The sequence below is a fragment of the Oryzias melastigma genome, linkage group LG12 (genome assembly GCF_002922805.2).
Source record: "Oryzias melastigma strain HK-1 linkage group LG12, ASM292280v2, whole genome shotgun sequence".
Lineage (NCBI taxonomy): Eukaryota > Metazoa > Chordata > Actinopteri > Beloniformes > Adrianichthyidae > Oryzias > Oryzias melastigma.
In genome coordinates this window covers 14,846,775-14,866,728 of record NC_050523.1, presented here as the reverse complement: position 1 = coordinate 14,866,728, position 19,954 = coordinate 14,846,775, and positions in this window count along the sequence as shown.

Below are 19,954 nucleotides of genomic sequence, written 5' to 3'. Positions count from 1 at the left end.
CCTCTGTAAGTCCTCTAGCTTTTTTTGAAAAAATAAAAAAAGAAGATATTAAAACAACAGAATTCTGTCCATTTCTGAATATGCCTCGTCTTTGTCAAGATCACAGCTCCTCTCACACACCGACATATTGAGATTCATCTTGGGAAGGAGACTCTTCATGACCAGAAACTATACACAGGTTGTGAGGACATTTATTTTAACAAGTGGATTCATTTTAAGAGGGGAACAAAGCTTTCTTTGTTTGATTAGCCAGAACCCTGGTGGCCACGGAGTGAACTAGTATGACTTTTGTTTTTAAAGACCCTCTCAAATGAAAATTGTGTTTTTAACATGTTCTCGTAGCATTTTTCTTATACTGGAGGATTCATGTAAGAATTTAAGATTAAAACTGCGTTCCTGAGTATTTTTATTATTCAAACTACTTTGGATTAGGAGCAATTGAAAACTGGATGTTCGAAAAAGCTCGAACGTATGATGCAGCTACTGCCATGGTGTTGTTTTCTCCGCTCAACTTCTAATTCCTCCTTTTGTCGACAAATAAATCCACTTAAGTCTTTTCCTCGTTTGAGCTCAAAATTGTACAACTGCATAGTTCCAATATTACTCACTGTGTTTTTTTTGTTGTTTTTTTTTATGTTAGCTTGAGCTTCTGAGGCGCTTGTCGCTAACAGAAGAGAGTATGTACAAAGGCATGCTGGGATATTAGTAAGGCTAACTGCCATCCTGCCCACAACCCAAAGGCATATTTCTGATGAGCTCCTGCTGCTCTGAAGAAAATATGTCCTAAACAACAACACAGGCTTTTTGATTTTAGCTAAAAACTGCCTACAGACCGGTGACCTGTCCAGGGTGTACCCTCCCTTTGCCCACCAGAAGGCAGGTCAGGCTCCTGCACCCCACTGACCCCAAAAGTGGTCAAGAAAATGAATGAATGAATAAAAACTGCTTAATCATAACCAAAAGACCACTGGTGTGATTTTACTCTAGAATACTATGGGATTTTAAGATGTGCCTCAACCAGGAAGTTAAGCTGGTAAAGTTGACAAATACTTGTTAATCGAAGTCTGTCTTTTATTTTGAAAATCTTTTTTATTTTGGAATCAAAGCTGTAAATACAGAAAATATTTTTTTTAATGTTAATATTCGCTTAAAGAGCCCAAATTCCCTTATTGACATTGTTAGATTCACTCCAAGACAAGCAACTTTCTGGGCTTCTTTAAAAAACAGAACAGAAAAACAGCCTCCCGCTCTTCAACCAGTAAATCTTAAAGCCACTGAAGACGTCTACGAGTTTAAGAGCAGCTGCAGTGTCACTGCACCCCCTTAAAACTGCTCAAAGTCAATGAGACAGAAAGTTTGGTTTTGGTCTCTAAGCTTTTTGTTTGAATATCCAAAATAACGGATATTCATTAAATGATTTAGACATTCTACCACGGTTCTATTTCCTTTACTTTTCTATCATATTCAGGGTGGTGGTGGGAGTGGGGGGTCACAGCCACCAAACTGTCATAAAAGTGGAATAAATGAGTCCTCACACCATCTGAGCTCAACCTATTTTCACTTCCCTCTCCTCCAGACAGAGGAGAGACATTTCTTTATTTTTAATTTCAGGTTTCAGCTGAACTATTTCAAGAGTCGACCCACTTTAGGTTTTTTATTTACTGAGCTTCTGAGAAATGCACCACATGAGTTTGTCTTGGATAAATGTACTTTCAGGCATGGAGCAAAAAATACATTTAGATAAACAGGATTTTGCAAAGTACTTTAATTATTTATACACAAAAACAAATGTATGAATGGAGACTGACTGAACACCAGATTAATTAACTTATTTACCAAACATACTGGGTTCAAGAAGATTTTTAAACATACATAGCGGGCTGAAAGCGGGCTAGGGAAGAATCTGTCAATCAAATGTTTCAAATGTTGGCCAGATTGCACCACATGCTTATATAGAGGCATCTGATTGGCCAATTTATAACTTGGATAACCATTTCTAAAATAATTATTTCTAGAACATAACCCCAAGGGAAACCAAACAATTAACTAATTGGTAGCAGCAGCAACCAATGGCAGTAAAGTTGAAGGAACTATAAACAAGTAAAAAAAATGTCTGACTACCTCTGATAAATGTTAAGACCGCCTTTAGATTGTATTTAAAACTTCAATAGTTAGACATCTTCAAGCAGAGAAATATTCTCAAAATGTTTGCTAGTGGTTCTGTTAACTGTCTACCATGTAGTTCTTTAATTCCTTGTTTCATCCATCCTGTTTGGAGTCATTTCTGGCTCCATAATCAAAGTCTCTTGTGACCCAACCTCTAGCCTCATGAAGTCATCCCAAGCATCAATATCTGTTACACCACTATATCATATATCACTCTTGCATTAACTAGAAATAAAAGAGTGTCCAATGATGTCATGCCAACAAATGCTTTACTGTTGATGCGTGCTGGTTGGGTCGGCACTGTTTAGTTTCTGGATTCAGTGCACTGACAACAGTAAGGAGACTATTTCATAACAGCTCTTTAAATCACCCGGGACGCTCTTATTTGCCCCTCATAACTTGATGAATAAATCATCTTGACTTCTTCAAAGATCAACACAAATCTAGGAAAGCTTTTTAGTTTTTGTGTTTATCATAAATCTGTTCTTTAATGCCCCTGCATTCTTAAAGACGCTCATCTCTTGCATAGCTCCTAACCAGATTAGTTTGAGTGCAGTGATCGTTGGACATCACCCACCATGTTTCAAGCGTTCTCTACAGTGGCTGAGAAGGACCACTGAGAAAAAGAAAACAAACAAAACAATAAAATAGGAATCCAGATTCTACCCCAAAAAGACATAACACAAAAGTCTATTAAGGTTCGGATCAAATTATATTGGGATTCAAATCTCCAGAGCTTAAAAGTTCACCTCAAGATTATTTTGCTTTTGATCTGAGCTTCTTCACACCTTCAGTAAAACATCTTCTAGGTAATTATTCAAAGTCCAGAAATTACCCAAGCAGACCAGAAGTTAGCTCCATACAGAAGTAAACAAAACTGTAAACGAGGCGACAGGATTATTTTAAAATGTTGGCAAAGTCTAAAAAAGTAGCCGTAATGCTCCAATAATCCATCAAGCAGTGCGGCTTCATAGCTTACCAACGTTGTACTACGACATTTTGACTAATATTTGAATGCCATTTACCACAGAGAACCAGTTCCAGGCCAGCATGAACATCCAGAATTTATACATGGTCCACCGTCAATCTTTGAGAAAATTAAAGGATGTTATGGTTAAAAAAATATGATATGTTAGTAAAATGATGCTGAGGTTGGAGCTGATAGGAAATAAGTCTAGAGGAAAACCAAAGAGGGGGTTAATGGACGTAGTCAAGGAGAAAACGGGGGTGAGTGGTGGGAGTGACGAGGATGCAGAAGATGGGATTAGATGGAGGAGTTAATTCCCTGTAGTGACCTCCACAGAGAGCAGCTAAAAGACAGACAAGATTAAATCAATAGATGTATTACAATTGGTTTATATAACTTTATATAAAGGGTAAACAAATATTATCAAAAGTTAAGAAATGGGGGATTCAATTTGGACAAAGTTAAAGACCCACTTTAATGAAAATTGTGTTTTAACATGCTCTTGTAGCATTTGTTTGATGATGGAGGACATATATAAAGCAAATTAAGAATAAAATGGCATTTCTGAGGACTCCTATATACAACAGGGAGGGAAGAGGGGGGCAGGGTTGCTCTGCATCACCGATCCTGCCCACAACTTGGCAGCAAATTTCAAATGTCCTAAAAAAATTACGTTTTTTTCACATTAGCTAAATACGACACTATCAAAATTAAAAGACAACTGGAAATACTTGCAAAGTAGATCATTAGACGATTGGAGTGGGACTCTAAGCATGTGACAATTCTTGGATATAGGCATGGGCATATGTGGGCAAATGCCCCCCCCCCCTGCAAAAAAAAGACCCCCCCAAAAAAACAAAACCAAAAAAAAATAAAAAATAAAAAATGATATCCAAACAAACAAAGCCAAACAAAAAAAGTGCAAAAATGAAAATAGAGTAAAAGTCATAAAAACGTACAAATGGACAAACAGACAAATATACAGAAATTAAAAGAAAACAGTGTCAGACCTGTGCCAGTCTCTAGCCTGGTAACTGCAGAGGGTTTTAAGAAGAGCATCCAAGATCCAAAGAACTTATTAAACAAATAGTTTAAATGAAAAAAATGGATGGATAAACTGATATGAGGACAGCTTGTTTTCTTTGCATTTAGGGGCTCTGAGGGATTTGACACCCCAAACTCTCAGCACATCCACACTTGTCCTACTGATGGTCACCCCATGGTGAGGCTGGCTAAATCTGGGCCTGACCTGAACTATGACACCCGCTGACTCCAGTTTCTTTTGTATCCAAATTTAGTTTGTGACTGTATGCAATTTATGCACTGTTAATATTTAAGTTGTCTTTTTTTTCAGGCAACAATTTTTTGTGCTTTTCTGAGCAAATTTTCAAACTAAGAGTCCTGCATGAAAGCTAATAAGACCATAACTCATCAATATTTAACATCTAGGAAGCAAGGAAAAACCTGTTTTTTTTGTTTCATTCTGTTACTTGAAAAAGAGGGAAGATTATAGAAACAGAGACACAAGGCAGATATCTGTGAGTCTAGGAGGGGAAGAATTAACAAGAAGAAAAATTGCAGCAGGAGAGACAGAGGAAGCCTTTGGGTTCTGAAAATAGAAAGGAGCCCATGTCTGTAGGAATAAAAACTCAAAGCAGGCGCGAGAAATAAATTAATGTAAGGGAGAAGATGAAAGGACGAAGGGTTAAAAAGTCAGAGAGGAAAAGACAGGGACCAGAAAGTGGTGGCGACACATTTCTGAGTGTCTGGGAGAAAATCTTCAGCAGGTGGGAATCCAGCCCCAGCCTGCAGATCAGAGGCAGATGTCTGAAAGCACACACACACACAGACTGGAGCATTAACACAAATGTGGAAAGCTGTCTTCATTTTTCCTTCCTGCATCCTCTAACCTTTGATTTCCAAAGCAAACAAAAATGTATCAACAATTTCATTCTTCTTATAAATATTAAACTTGAATTTTCATTTCATTTGGATTCATCTCTTGTCTGACCTTCAAAAGTCATTTTTTTATTGTTGATGTTCTAAAATTGATTTTAATTGCTATCTTAAAGTGAATGGACACAAATTTTTTTTCAAAATCTCTAATTTCAGCTTTCACAAAAAGTTTTTGCAGAATTTCTTGCATGTTCCCACCGCTGAGCATTTTATTAATAGAAAAAAGCAGACAGCTGCCTCTCTAAAACAGAACTGCAAGCAACCCATCTAAACTAGGAATGCCATTGTTTTTATAAATAAAAGACGTTAATTAAGGGCTTGGACATATTATATGTGGATTAGGCCTGAAGATGTAAATATCCTAGATTTTCCTTTATTGCTATGCAGGGGATCTAGAAGCTAAATCCTTATTAGAGTGTTGGCAGGGCAACCACAGTAATATTTTTAAACGAGGGTTAGAAAAAAGGAAAAATATGTAATTATTAAAATAAGGACAGTTTATCGAGACACTCTAAAAATTTAACATTCCTAGATGTTATAACTTCAAATGAAAATTCAATTACATGGTATACATTAGTACATGCAGTAATGCACAATTCAAGAATATAAACAGGGAAAATATGATGTTTGGAGTCACTTATGAGACTGTACAAAGCATAACTTTATTTGGTTTGCTTTATTAAACACCAACTAAAGCTAAAACAGTCCAGCATTGCAAAATAAAAAAACATTTTCTGCTCAATTTTCCATCATATTTCCTTTCTAAGGTTTTTTTTTTTCTCTCTCTCTTTAATGTTCCCCATCTTCCGCATTAACACCTCATTCAAGATGCACCGTCAAGGGCTCATACTCTTCCTATATGTCTGGCAGGACAGCCAGCTTGGTTTCCAGGGTGACAAATGCTGCTCCAGATGGTGGCTCGGACACTTCGGCTCATGCGAAACGGTCAGAAATTCATTCATTCTGAGGAGAGCTCAGAATGTAGTTGTTCTTTTAAACCCCGACAAAGTAAGTGAGAAAAAGAAGAGAGTAATGTTTAAAAATAGAGATTAAAGAGACAAAACGCACTGATTCCAGATCTAAAAAAAACTGCATATTTTATGTCCATACCATATCTATGTTATATGTGGCACAAACCAGTTATTAATTTAAATTACATTAAAGCTTCAAATAATTAAGATGAGTCGTCATCAAATTCAACAAGGATCCAATAAATTAAATAATCCTAATAATATAATTAATCCTGAAGAGATAAGAAAGATTCTTTTGAAAATTATGACTAAATAAATGATTAATAGGATTAAATTAGTCACCTTTCAGTTTCAATAATTTGTCCAAAATAATTCAGTGATCCCTCAGAAAATGAGAATACTTTAAAATTTTCTGTCAAGTTTTATAAATCTTTTCCCGTCAACTATGAAACACTTTGGCACTAAAACAATCACTTAGATTTTACAAATGAAATGTTTCAAATAAAATATTGTTTAATATTTGCTTGAAATCATTTAAAAAGGTGAGAAACACATGAAGAGTATTGGTACCTGACGGCCTTGCATATATATCAGATACTGACTGACATGCATATATGTTATATACTGACTAACAACAAGAATGATACAGTGAAAAACACGCACTAACAAATGTGGGTGTTTGATAGCAGCTATTGAAGATTTTACAAAATGTGTGAAAACTGAAATGTTAAATTAAAAATGTATTGAGGAAATGTTTAATGGGATTTTTAAACCTTCATAAACATGAATTTTGATTTTTTTAAACGTAAAATAAATGACAAATGCACACGGATTTTAGAAAAATATTTAAAACCAAATAAAAAGAAGTTTCTATCTGTGAATAACCCTTTTAAAAAGTGAGATCAAGTGTATTCCTATGTGACTCTCCATCTTTCCACTGCTTTTGAAGCTCTGTGTGAACATACTGAAGACCACACCAAAAAGGTATTTAATGGAAAAGAGGGATCCAAATAGAGGAATGCAAACACCAGAGAAGATGAAAGAACAGAAAAAGTTCAAAAGATGGAGGACGGAGGGAATGTGCAGGTGTTTTGAAAAACATAGCGCAACAGATGGAGTACACATGGGAACACCTGGCTTCATCCGCCTCAGTGATGTTAAGGAGATCTGACGAGATCCAGATTAATACAAAAATCTAAACTCTCTGCTTCAGTGTTCTCCATCTGCGCATCACCTCCTCTAATGCCTTCATTTTCTGTCTTTTTTTAGTTCCCACTGCAAAGATTGACTGGAGTAGACACGAACAGTATGGCATAATCGATTTTCTAACAATTACTTTAGTCAAGTGAGAAGGGGGATTGTTCTCAATTGAATGAATGCTAAGACGAAAGGTTAAAGCCTACATAGACATTTAAACACAGTGTGGAGACAAAAGGATCAAATAAAAATGCTAAGAGAAAAGCAAATACTTCACATTTCCTGAATGTTTCAAACAATGACCATTTTTTCCATGTATCCACCCATAAGGACAGTTGTGACTAAGGCATAATCAGTTAAAAAAAACAATAAACTGTCCAAAACTTTAATGTCCTTTTTCTATAAAATGTGAATGCTGAATCATGCAAGAACCTCCTTTAATATCAATGTGAACAGAGAAAGATGGACGAAAGATATTAATTTATGCTTCTCAATGAACAAAAAAAAAAAAAAAATCCATATGGATTGTCTTTCCAAGAAACATGTACCGCCACCTTTCTCGATTTGAGCCTTTGTAAACTTATACCCAGAAACCATTGCGTCAAGTAACTGAAGCTTGAGTTGAAATCCTGTCGGATGAAGATTAGGCATTTGACACCTTGGAGGAGGTACAAAGTAGAAATAGCAGATTACAGTAGTTTGTATCATCTTACCATAATTTTCTGAATATTTTTACAGCTTAGAACTAACTTTCTAAATTGTTTACAAAGTATGTCCTAGTGTGTCTAAAATCAATTTTGTCAATAAGTGTATGTTCAGCTATTATCGATCACTTCCTTTTGTGGTTAAATCCCTCATAACCTACATTTTCAATTGTGTATACTCGTTAAATTGGAGGCATGTTTTTATCTTTTACTGTAATAACTAGATTATCCCAATTTAAAGATCCAGACTTTTATTTGTAATCAACTCTGTTGTTCTTTGTTGTTGTAGTCTTTAGGTAGGTCACACGTTTATCCAACCTTTCTAAATTGTGAGTCTTTCATAACCTCATGTTGTGTATTCATTCAATTTTGGTCTGTTTCTTTAGTTGCTGCTTGAAACTTTTATGCCACCTTCACACCGCCCTCTGCAGCATGCGGTCCATTGACCACTTCCAAAGAAATGTTCGCACACATTAATGCATATTTCAGGCTTCTGCGTTCAAAACTCTTGCGTTCACACGTTACTACAAGTTTTAAGCCCATTTTCAAGCTTTACATACATAACAATTGATCACACATTGAAAGTAAAACTAGTTAAACTCAAATCAAAGTCGTGGGCCTTCCCAGCTCAGTGGCCTTGCGATAGTGTCCGCCCTGAGATTGGAAGGTCGTGAGTTCAAATCCAGGCTGAGTCATACCAAAGACTTTAAAACTGGGACCCAGTGCCTCCCTGCTTGACACTCGAAATTAAGGAGTTGGATTGGGGAGTTAAACCAGCAAATGGTTCCTGAGCGCGGCTGTGTCTGCAGCTCACCGCTCCACCAGGGGATGGGTCAAATGCAGAGAACAGATTTCACACACCTAGATGTGTGACAACTGATGGGACTTTAACTTTAAAAGGCAAAGTGGGTCAAATTCCACAAATCTTGCTCCAGGCTTTTCTTTTCATGGTTCTTTTCTTTAAAATGTACATCTTGGTGTGACATAATTCTGGCCGGGCCTGAACCATATTTATTAATTTCTCCTCAGTAATCAATTTTTAAATGGTTGGTACTTCTTTGTTTTGAAAAGAACACAGCTCATACATCACCGCCATGATTAGTCAAAGTTTAGTATTTTCACAATATATCAGTCAAGTACACAGAATCTGAGACGTAGCGACGCAGGAATGCATCAGTTCTGGACGTAGGTGACTGAAACCTGTGTTAACATAGACTTTTCATTGAAAGTGGGCCGGTGTGTATGTACCTTATAGTTTCAGAATTGAGGTTGTTCACTTTAATTATTTTTGTTTTTGTTGTGAATTTATATTGTCAGGGTCTTCTTGAGATATCCTGTCTCACCCAACACCTACTGTATGTTTATTACTTTCGCAGTATCTACTTTGTTAATTGCTCCCTTAGAGAATAGCGCCTTGGTTTTCCATTAGTCTTTGCCAGTTCCCTTGCCTCACCTCTGGGACTTTCCTCTATCACGTCAGTTTCTGTATGTTCCTATTTGTTGTTTTTATGTTTTTTTCTTGTTTGTTTAAAATCAAACGGACAATGTTCCACTTGCCAGTCCATCGCATGCATGTAGCTTTTAAATCAAACCATTACTGAAACAGCTGGAAGCTGACCAAGAAACCTATTAGGACTAATCACTGACCTCACACTGCACAGGAGCTGTTAGGATATTTGACCTGTCCTAATGAAGTAGAATGTATCCTGACTCTTAGTTAGGTTCAGGGCTGCAGTGTAAATACGGAATATGTTAAGAGTTAGAGTTAGGTTGTACGACATCAAAGTAAATCAATAAAATGTCTTTATGCAGATAAATGCATTAAGTATTTTTTTCAGTGTACCTTTCTTTAACAAGAAATAAAAAAAGCAATAAACTAACCAGAAACACCTGTCAATAAACAATCACTCATTTTTCATATTTGACATATGATGAGTATCATTGTTGTTTTTTTTCCTTGCTTCACAAGTCAAGTCAGGAATTTCAACATTATTACACACCTTGTTAGAACACGTGGAAATAAAAATAATTTTTTTTCCAGCTTTAGGAAGCTTTGCAGAGATGTTCTGGTTATTCCCAGGTGCACAGTCTGTTGATTTAACTGCTTTTTGTAGCTTTACCTTAGTGTCATTTCCTAAAGCCCCATATTTTTCTATTTTTATTACTGATATACTCATTTTTAACATCTGGTAGAGTTTCTATCAGGAACAGTCAAACATTTTGGCAACATAAATCAATTCATCCATCTTTTGAACCTGCTAAATCTCTTTTGGGGCCATGGGGTTACTGGTGCCAACCCATCCACTGATGGGTGCACCCTGGACGGGTATCCAGTCTATCGCAGGGCCACATAAGCAAACACACAATCACACCTTGGGCCATTTTATAATGTCATTTAACCTCTGATGCATGTTTTTGGACTGTAGGAGAGTGCCTATAGAAAACTCACACACACATGGTGAGAACATGCAAACTCCACACAGAATGGCCACAACTGGCCTTCACACCAGGGCTTTCTTACAGTGAGACGAGTGCACCAAAATACCTCCCCAGAAATCTGTCAAAGTATAAAAAATGACAGAGAAAAAAAAGACAACATTGTTTGAAATGCAGGATTTCTGTTTGTTTGCTCTTGTCGGATTCCTGCTCAGCAAAAAGACAGACAAAAGTATCAAATGATATTGTAAAAACAATTTCCTCAGAGTTCTATGGTACTAGATAAAAGGTGGGTAAGTCCTCCTTTTTATACTCAGCTTTCACATTTCGTTTAGATAACATTCATGCAGACCCTACTGTACACAAGAACCTTTTTAGCCTTTTATATACTTTTGAACAGAAGCATTTTTCTTTAGAAAGTTTATAATTTGTTTTTTAAATTAAGGTGCAAAGTAAAATAAAGGTTAAAAAATCACAATATGGGAAATGATCAATGACACTGTTGCTATATATGAAGCAACATCAGAGCTTCTGAGGGTGCTATTAAAGATACCTTACATGGGAAAGTGATACAACTCCTGTCTGTTCTGAGAGGGGGAAAAAGACTTTCTCATTTAAGGTGTGGAGCGGAGGACTTACAGTTGGGTTTGTGTTGTTTTCATAGGCAGTGAAGAATTAAAATAAACAAAGGTGGCGCAAAGTCTTTTGGTGGGCGTGCATATCATGTTGTCACCTGTTCAACAGAAACTGAGAACTAGTCCGACAACCAAAAGGACTAGAATTTATCTGTTTTAACAATTTTTGTGTGTGATGTGGGTCCTGCATGTCATGTAATGACTTGTTTTTCCCTAATCAGAAAATGGGAAACTGATATTTGCCCAAGTTTGTCCACTCTATGATGAAGATGTAAGCTTTAGGGAGCTGGATTAAGCCTTCAGAAATCACAGTAAATCACGCTTCTGACCTAACATATACACAGTTGTGTGTGTTTTTACTTTAATGGTCATGTTTTTGACCATGGACAGCATTTTGATCATCATATTTGACAGGCAAAACATATTTGCGTCTTGTTTACTCACTGAGCTCAATTTATTGAATTATTATGAAGCTATTTTTTCTGACTGGAAAGTAAATGGGCCAAACAAAATTTAAAAAAAAATGCCACAGCAAAAAAATGTATCTCAATTAATCCAAGAAACTGCAAAGCAGCACAGCATGGACACTTGAGAATTTTACTGACAAGCAACCTATGATGAGCGCCGTTGTCCCACCACCCATTTCCTGCTTTGCTTATCTCAGTCCAACATTTCCTGATATCAGAGAATCTGAATGTCCCCAAGTAAAAACACAGACAAACTAGGATATTTTGAAAAGGTGGAGGGTGAAAAACTGCTACAAAGTCATACTCAAAACATAAAACTGAGTTTGAGCATTACATCAATTTACTGTAAGTTTACATATACATTGGGGCTGCATGGTAGTTTAGTGGGTTGGCCCCTTACCTTACAGTCAGAATGCCCCAGTTCAAATCCCAGCTGGGACTTGTCTGTGTAGGGTTTGCATTTTTGGATTTCATCTGTGCTCTTCAGCTTCCTCCCACAGACCAAAAACCTGGTTCACAAGTTAACTGACGATTCCAAATTGTCCCTAAGGTGACTGTGGCTGTGTGGCCCTGTGACAGACCCCACCTTTGCCAATCAGCAGCTGGGATAGGTTCCACCAATCCCGTGACCTCAAAAAAGATTCAGTGAGTTTGAAGTATGGATGAATGGTATACAATGTCACCTTGCTATTTCACACTAAATTTTCATGGCCTTGCTGTTCTGTGGATTTTTTCAGGGCATTTTTGCATCCTTTTATTTTGGTTTGTTTGGTTGTTTTTTTTTTTTTTACAGCACACTGTTCTCCATCCTGATTGGCTGTTTACCTTGTGTCAGGAGCCAGAGTTCTTTCTCCCCTCTGGCCATCGGTGAGAGCTGTCTCCAGAGAATTGAACATTCTACATCTCCCAGCTGTCCCTGCGCACACTCCCCAGATGCCACTCTGCTCACTCTCATCTGACAATCACCCGCCTGTTAATTAAACAGTGCACTGAGCCCTGCTCTGTGCGAAGTATTGTTAAGTGCCGCCATGCCTGCATTACCGAGCGTTTCAATCTGAACCTGATCTTCTGTTTCTGACCCTGCTTATTTTCTGTTTGTCTGCCGCCTGCCCTGACCCTCACCTGGATTCTGACATCTCTACTCTCTTCTTGGATGATCTCATGCTCATGATTGACCCCTGCCTGTCTGACCCTGATTTAGCTATGTGGACTTTTAGCTGGTTTTAGTTTGAGTTTGTAAAGCTGATGCACGTGGCTGTCTTCCCATTTGTGACACCTCGTCAATCAACGTCCTCTGTGCAATGTCTCCTGTACACAGCATATTAGAAAGTTTGGAAATACTTTTGTCTGAGAAAAGTGTATAACATGTTTATTGAGGAGTTTAACAGCTTTAAAATATCTGTAATCCTACTATGCATATTTCCCCTCTCATAGATTATTTTTAGAATGGAACTCCAATGATAAACGAAGAAACACTGCAAATGCATTACAGGACTACAGGAAATTATTCAGTTTGAAGCAATATCCACTCAATGAAAAACAGAAAACAATTGAGTAATGAAGTGTACAAAAACATGCTGTTTAAGCAAATCTAATTTCTATTGTAGTACCAGCGTTATAAAGTTGTAGCGTCATCAAGGGCTCATTAGGCACGATCCTAACTTGGCAGCTTTTGTCCTCACCTATTATGCGATGATGAAAAAAAAGCAGATAATAACAATGTTGCTCACAAAGCCTCTCTGAACCCACAGGAAATTTACTCTCCCAGTCTTTGGTTCACAATAGAGATCCGTGCAATGCTACCTTCTCATCCATCACAGTCCAACAATAGCTAGTCATCTCCCAACACAGCTGCTAAGAGTCAAAAGAGCATGTACACATCTGAAGTTGTCACTCTCTAGCTTATTAGTGTGCAAAAGTGACACAACCTCGAATAACAACTAAAGGTATACTTTTCAGTAAGGGATATGTGTAATAAAAAATATCTTATCTCATGTTAGACACTGGCATTATTGTGCTCATCATGTTCAGTTTAAATAGATTAATTACACCTTTGTAGACAATGACAAGCCAGCTTCCCAGTATAAGAGCCAGGACTTATTTTTAATGAGAAAATAAATTAAACGGTGCTATGAATAATCATCGTTGATGAAAAAGGCTTGGGAAAAAATGAGGATGGCTTGTCATGTTTGTTCAGAATTGGTGTTACTTTCAGATTAGTTTTTGTTGAAATTTTTCCTGGCAGCTCTGGCTGTGTTTGAGCATCCATGTGTGTGACTCCACCTCGCTCTTATGTCCATCCCACGCTGGCATCACCATCTGCTGTCCGTCGAAGTTCTGCCCAGCCTCATATGACTCCTCACGCACACACAAACACAGCTCGCAGAGTCCTGCTGAGGTTTGCACAGCCAGGTGGCAACAAACCAAGTAACCAACGGCTGATGTGGACATGCTGTGATCTTCGCTAAGCAGAGGTCCTCCCACAAAAAGACCCACTGCTTTTTATTTGATCTGCATGAAGGCCTTGAAGGGTAATGAAAGAAATATTACCCGTCTGTTTCTCAATGTGGTACTTTGCTCTCTTCTGTGTTCTGTTTGTGTGCAAGAGACAATCACACACCAACAATGTCGTCTATTTAATGACAAAGTATCAAAAATAGTTCATTTCAATAGAGTCTTACAAAAGATAAAATATTTTAGATTGTTTTATGTCTTAATAACATTTGCATTAATTTCCATCATGTGACGCAAGGATTCCCAATATGTTTTGAGAAATTTTCCTAAAAACTCCACATCTTCACATTTAAAATGTATTTTTAAAGAAATATACAGAAAATCACATGATTACTTAACTTAAACACATTGTTTTTCTCATTCATACGTTTACTGAATTATTTTAGTACTTTATCTGCTGGAGAGACTATGTCTCTCAGCTGGTCTGAGAAGACCTTGGGGTCACCGCCGAGAAGCTGGAGGAAGTGACCTGGGACAGGGATGTCTGGGCATCTTTGCTTAGACTTCTGCCCCCGGGACCCAGTCCTGGAGTAGTGGAAGAAGATGGATGGAACAAACTTCCAGATGGTCATTATTGTATGTCAGTGGAAGTGGGTACCAGTGATTAAAGTAATCTTTTGAGATTTTGTTTGAATTCTTTCTTGTCTCTAGGTTTTTGAGGTCTCTGGATTGTCCCTTGAAATCTGCATAAAATCTGTAGTTTTTCTATGACTTGTGTGTATTTCATTTGTGGGCTTTACCAGAATGCTTTTTGTTTGGTGATTTACCTGGGACATTACCTGGGTCTTGTCAACTGAACTTTGTCCTTTGGAGTTGACACATTAAGTTCCCCATCCAAGGGGATTCTTTGGCTTATACTGGTATAGCAATTTTCTACCTTCCTCAAAAGTCCAAAGCGTTTCAGGGTCAGTCCCATTCACACACACATTCACACACTGATGTTGAACACTGGCACCAACCCACTACCAGAGGCAAGGTGGGGTTCAGCATCTTGCGCAAGGACACTTCAACACATAGGCGGGCAAGGTAGCAATCAAACCCTCAATTTTCTTAACCACCCTACCTCTGCACCACAGCCGCCCAATTTTACATCTACCTGGGACATTGCAGGTGTAAGCATTTGCAGGTCGCATGCTTTCACAACTCAGACGGTCGTGTTGGATGATCTTTACCGTGATTCCTGTCGAGTCAAAGGCGGGCTGTTTAGCATGTTTATTAAATGTCAAATCTCACGCTCAAATCATTCTGGTGTGTGTGCACTTGTCTCTCAGACAACAGCAACACAAGGAGGTCTCCTTTGAGGGGTTTCAGATGGCAGCCATTTGTGCTGCTTTCCGAAAGGGGGATGGAGTGTTGATGGGGTGAATAAATGATGAAGAGTAAGAATGAAATGCTTCCCGCTCTTCAGCTTTAGTTTCCTTAAGAAAGAACCATCTGCGCTCCTAACCCAAAAATCTGGAGCAACTCCTCCACTCTGCAACATAAGTAGCTACAGCATTGAGGCTTATGAAACAGAATTTGTACCTTTATGCCTAAAAATGTGATACCAATTTTCTTCCAGAGGCTTCACTTTGAAATTTCTTAGAGAAGCACATTTGGATCTGTTGAAAATGATCTGGAGTTGGAACTGCAACCATATGCAAAATTTCTCTGTCGATTACAGTATAAACCCTTTAAAATGGCCTAAAACACTGATATCCTTTAAAGTCAGGCCAGAACTGAGCAAGGGGAAAATGATGATCTTCACATTGCCTGTGTCCCCTGAGGCATGTTTTTTGTTTGTTTGGTTTTTTTTGTCTTGGTTTAATCTTCAGGACCAATGGGGAAAAACAACCAAACTGAAGATCTTGTGCATCTGACTTTCTCGTTTTGCCCTCAACGTAGAGTGGTGGTTAAACTATTGGCATAAAACAAGAAGGGTTTAAATCAGAAATTTTACTGGTAGTCCAAGACATCCATTTAAGACTGTCTATTGATTTTAAATTGCTTGTCAGAGTAAATGTTTGTGTGCATGGTTTGTTTACTTGTCTTTAGTTGTGAACTGTGTCTTGCCAGATGCCAATTGGATATACTCTGTCGGATTAAGCATAGAAAACTGACAAATGGATTGATTTCAAGCACATTTTTGAATGTATGCCCCATACAGATTAATAAAAAATGAAGAAAAATTTCCATAAATGAGCCGGTGGCAAGACAAAATCTGATTGGAGATCAAAGTATACGCCAAAAAGCATCAAGTATTGCAGTAAAAATGGGTTTTCTGTTTGCTGTGACCTGCTTGAGCAAAGCAGCATCTGCAACCCACATGAAATCTAAAAATAATCCGGCACCACTGACTGCTCCTGTGCCGTGGCCTCAGTAGGTAGATGAATAGCCTAACTGTGTGTACATGGCATCTTATGCTTGTGTACATGCCTGTAACTCAAGATGAGGACTGGGTTCTGGGGTTTGCCGCAGCCTCATTTACAATCCTCCAGCCCAAATGTACTATTGAAATAATAATTCTAATAATGTTGTTGCCCTGTACTATATAAGACCTCAGAGCAACGCAAAGCTCATCATCCTGTGCATTACAGGTTTTATGCTGTTGCTTTTCATCTCATGACTGTGTTACATGTTTATGTTGTTCATAATAAGGTAAAAGCTTTTGGCTTTTCAAATCTGTAAATGGCAGCAGTCTGCTGATATGTCATTTGAAGGGGGCAATGCTAATCTTTCCATGAAGCAACTGACAGATGTGTCACAGATGCGTGGACACTAATGTTGTTAATGTCAGTGTGCCCTCATCTTTGATATCAGTACAATAGATTGTGGGCATTAAGAGCAGAATCAAACTCCAATGAACCGAAGACTGACATCTGTGTTTATTCAGTGAGCTTAAACAATACAACTCTCCTTCACCTCTCGTTTTTTTCTTGGAAATGTAGGCGTTCCCCAGGGTTCTGTCCTAGGGTCTATGTTTTTATCAGTCATTTTACCAGTGATTTACCAAAAATTGTTTTTGCTAAAAATCACTATCATTTTTCACTTTAAACCCGATGATACCCAGCTTCACATCTCCCCCCAGCCCAGCACTTACATTTCATTGGGTTCTTCCTTAAAATAAAAATTTGGTTTATGTGCCGGTTTCTCTCATTAAATACCATATTTTTCCAAACCTTAAATTAAAAGGAATGGTCTGTTTTTTTTTAAACTTATGTCATGTATAAGGCGCCCCAAAGTATAAGGTGCGTTAAGCGAGACAAAAGAATCAGAAATAAATGTGTTAGTTAGACTTTATTAACCTCTAATTATAGGAGTTGTTTGTAACACGCTACACCTTTGCCACGTTAAGAGTATTCACATTATCTGTATCTCAAAACCTTGTTAGCAACATGTAAAAAAAATAGATTTACTGCTAAAACAAATGTCACTGACTGTCCTTGTTAGTAATGCATAAAATTTACATCCCAACACGCTACACTTAAGCCACATTACACTTTTACAAGAACAGCCAATCTCGTTACTAAAACATAAAAAACACACAATCTGACTCAACTACACATATTCACAAAAACACCCAACTTTGTTTGAAATATATAAAAAACAGACTAGTGTAGCAAAAAAATGTCACTGTATGTCCCAACCTTTCGTAGCACATAAAAATGACAGTCCAACACGCTACACATTAGCAGATTTACAATAATATGCAACCTTGTTTGCAACATTTAAAGTAAATGCTGATACCGCAAAAAAAAAACAAAACCAAAACAATCCTACGACACAACACATTAGCGTGTTCACAATAACACCCAACCTTCTTTGCAACACATAAAAACAGACTGATGTGGTTAAAACAAACGTTACTGTGACTACTATGCTAACACTTAACCTCGTTCGTAACATCTAAAAACAACACGGTCCGACACATTAGCTACGTTAGCGTATTCACAATAACAAACAACCTTGTTTGTGACACTTCAAAAAACAGACTGATACTGCTAAAACAAAAAAAAACACTCTTAACCTTTTTAAGAAAAAAATGAAAAGAAAAAAAACAACATTCAAACACTGCAAAACATTAGCCACATTAGCGTGTTTACAATAACACCCAACCTTGTTTGCTGCATAAAAAACAGATTGATACCACTAAAACAAACGTTACTGTGATTACGCTAACTCTAACCTTGGTCCTTACATGTAAAAATTAATTAAAAATACAGTTTACACTGCTACACGTTAGCCGCATATTTACATCACCCAACCCTGTATGCGACACTTAAAAAAACGGTGTTATCACTAAAACAAACATTACCGTTGATATACTAACTCCCAACATTGTTAGTAACACATAAAAAAACACATTTTGACTACACATTAGCATATTAAGAACAACATCCAACTTTATTTACAACAAATTTACAAATTAAAAAAAAAGCTGACATTTGGACCGTGCGCTGCGTACCTCTCAAAATCGCTTCTACATCAGCGAGCACAACCAGAATTAATCCATGTGAAAAGCGCTCTGAATTATCAGGTGCAAAGTTGTTTATTGAAAAATATTAAAGCTTTTGAGTGTGCCCTCTAGTGCGGAAAATATGGTAATTAAAATTCTTCCTCTCACCATGTTAAGAGTCTGAGCATCATCCTTGGCAGCATGCTTTCTTCGCTTTAAATATTAGTGGCATTGCCCGTTGAACATCAACTGTCTTGTCCCTCCCATAGAATTTACAGTGCTGTAACTCTTTTCTTTTTAGTCTGCCCCAGAAAACCAGTTACTAACTCCAACAGTTCATAAGCAGAACTCCATGCACATGTTACATTACACTTATTATGCAGCATCTCCACTAGCTTCCGTTTCCATGCAGAACCCAGTAAAAGACATTACTTTTTACCGACAAAGCCATTCAAAACCTCTCCCCTTCATATATTGCTGCTCTCCTTCATGTCATTGTACCTGCCTGCACACTCTCAGATTTTCCTTTTTTATCCATCCATACTTTCCACAGTCCCTACTGTAAGCTTCATGACCACAGAGGAAAGAGCTTTCACCTCCATACTTTGGAATTTGCACCCCTCTGACATTTCTGAAATAAGCTCATTTTCACTCTTTCAATTTACACTTGAAACTGATCTGTTCTGGCTTTCCCACTCAGGATATGTGGTGCAGAAGTAGAGCAATCGACCTCTGATTGGAAGGTCACAGCACAGGTTTGGTTTCTGCCTAGCTTTCCCATATGTCAGAGTGTCCTTGGACATGACACTAAACCCCACATTGTTCCTGTTTAGTGCCTTGCAAGGTAGTAGAGACATCATCAGTGTTTGAATGTGTGCGTGGATGGGTGTAAAGCACTTTGGGCTTTAATCGAGATAAACCCCCGTTTTATATGGGTAAGTATACTGTACACCATTATGAGTGTTACGTCTAAGCAAAATGGGTGAGGATTATGAAATTTGATTTAGTTTTTGTTTGTCATGTTATGGTTTTTGGTCATATTCTGATTTAAATCGTCACGCCAGTTTTAGGTTTGTCATGACTCACAGCTGCCTTCATTTTAGTTAATTACCCTCAGTCGTTTTATGTCTCTGGTTTTCAGTTCTTTCTTGTCAGGTCATTTGCTCTGCTTTGTTACATTTTTGCTTCTCTGTGGTTTTTTTCACGTTTTGGTTAATTTATGAAAATTTTTCTTCACCAAACCTGATCTCTTGCATGTTTGGTCCTACACCACCACCAAAAATGATTTTAATTGCATGTTGCCAATGCTCTTTATTTGACATCACTTTACCATCTATGCTGTGTGATTTTAATGTAAAATTTAAAGTAAGAAAGGCATGTTCATGAATATTTGTTCTTACGGTGATGATTATGCTGTTTTTTGGGCAAAACAATAATAAAAAAAAAACCTGTCATTTTCAAGGACATACACTATATTCCCAAAACTATGGTTCATCCATCCAAACG